A 2,510-nucleotide genomic window follows, 5' to 3' on the forward strand; every position below is an offset into this window, starting at 1 on the left:
ATCTTAACATACATATAGATTCTACCATTGCATCAAGTGTGATACAGTATTTATGAACTGGAGACAGTTAAATTTTCAAATTTAAAACACAAGGCTTGCCTCACATTTTAAATTTAACTGTTGAGAGTGGATAAATATCGTATTGCACGAGATTTGGTGGTGGAATCTGTTTCCCTAATAATTTTAGACCATTTACAGACAATCTTAATCCTTCTTTTCGAATGATCTGCAAGAAGATGTGTTTTTTCTATGTGTAGTCACCAGACATGGTCGCCTTTTTTAATGACGACACAATAGGAAATTCAGAGGAAAGCAAGAAAATCTTGACGTTATAATCAAATTTTGACCAATGGAGAACTGAGATCAAACGAACCACACGTTGATTAAATAAAAATAATCAACAGGTCAGGAAAAGGATAAATTGTGAAAGAATTCCAGAAATACAATAATAATTATTGAGGACTGTATGTCTTAAGTCTGCTGTCTCACTCAAATATATCACACACCTTTTTAATCATATATAATTCGTTCATTAAAGGGAATTCTGAAGACATATTCACTTGCATTTTTCTTGAATGAAAATTTCACAAGAATCATTTTGTATTAGTAAATTTAAATGCCATATATTAAAGCTTAAAGTAAATTATCTTGAGTTAACTTTCTATAATTCATTTAAATAAGCTACGCAGTCTGTTTCCAAGGACTATAGATTTTTTTCAAATATAATTATAACATTTAAAAAAGCTGTTCGTGAAAAATTTTGTCATTTGTAGAGAGATAAAACGCCTGAATTTTATCACAACAGATATTTTACAAATATTCTAAAACAAGGCATCTGTAATTAAAATGATTCAGACTTGTTTGGTTTCAACTGGCATAGATGATAATTTTACATGTAAATCATCCCCGTAGCCAGGGGGTTTGAAAAGATTGGATAAACCCCCCTCTGAAAAATAATATTAGTAAAAAGAATAGAGGATGGAAACACAGTGAATGTTTCAAAGAGACAACAACCTGATCAAAGAGCAGAAAACAGCCCAAGGCCAGCAGAAAATCCAACACCTGGAGGTGGAGACTATTGAAGTCAAGGTTTGGGAATGATGTTTGACTATTTAAGTCCCAAATGACCCCCCAAAGATATCCTGGCTACTACAGGCCTGACAATGATATATTGTCATCAACCTTGTATTCTACATGATCTACACAGTGAGCTTTATTTTTCAGTAACAGTTTGTACATTTCTGACTCTAGTTGACCAGTATTTGCTCCTACTCCTTAATACTGTGTGATAGGTGGGGAAGCAGTAAATACCAATTTTATTTTAAAGTCAGAAGTTTACTTCATTCAGAGATTAAACACATGATTACACACATTGAAGGGAAGTACAAAACCATACGACTAAAAAAGTGTCAAGACGATAAGGAGATACACTGTGTATTTAGCAAAATTTTGTAAAAATGATTTCAAATTTTTCCTCCAAAATAGTAGGTATGTCATTTAATGTATAAATATCTTAATCAAATATGGAAATCAGCATCTAATTACTATAGTCCTCAAATATCTATTTACAAAATATAATATTTCAAAATATATATAATTTTCACATTAAGATAAAATGTGACAACATAAAAATATAATCGTCTACACAATACAATCTCAATGAATAAATGTAAAATGATTCTTGAACAATGTATACATGTTAAGGTAGATTAGGTGTCTTCTGCCATTTTTTTGCATAACCTGTAGCTTTAAAATAAGCACTGTGACCCCTACTGTTTATCATATTTACGAAAGAAAAAAGCATGATATAAACTTCATTTTGGCAAATGATTAAATTTTTTATTGATTTTGATTTTGATCTAGACCCAATCCCCCCACCCCACCCATCTACCTAAATGTTATATTTTTCAAATCAAGGATATATTTTTTTCAGGTACCGATGACATCCAATGAGCAAAACTCGAAATTAAGGTATAATACTATCAAAATAAAATTGTCAAAACTGGTTTCACAAAAACATAAAAAAAACTTAATATTTGCTAAAGACAAGGATTATGGATTTAAGAACTTTTAAAACTATGTCTGATGTGTTCATATCAGAGGAGATCAAAGTTTGACAATATATTTGGTTCTTTTTTTACTCCTGCAATGCATGTCAATTGCTTAAAAAATATTTAGTCTTTAATATATATATATATATATATATAACAAAAAAATTCTCTTCAAAAGACTGCAAAAGTTGAAACATAAAACTGCTCAATGACTTGAGAGTAATATTTAGGACGGAAATATATATCCTCTTAAAAAATTTGACAGCAAAAAAAACCCAAACTAATTAAGGTATAAAAAATTAACAAAAACTGTAAAATAAGTTTTATAATGAATTTTAACCTTACTAGACTTTAATAATAGTTATATCAGTCCATATTTAATAACATTAAAGCTTAGGGCTCTATTGATGTCTCTATTAGTTTTATTGGTTGTTGGTTGGATGCACTTTTTTGGACTTC

The sequence above is a fragment of the Mytilus californianus genome, unplaced genomic scaffold (genome assembly GCF_021869535.1).
Source record: "Mytilus californianus isolate M0D057914Y unplaced genomic scaffold, xbMytCali1.0.p SCAF_8, whole genome shotgun sequence".
Classification (NCBI taxonomy): Eukaryota; Metazoa; Mollusca; class Bivalvia; order Mytilida; family Mytilidae; genus Mytilus; species Mytilus californianus.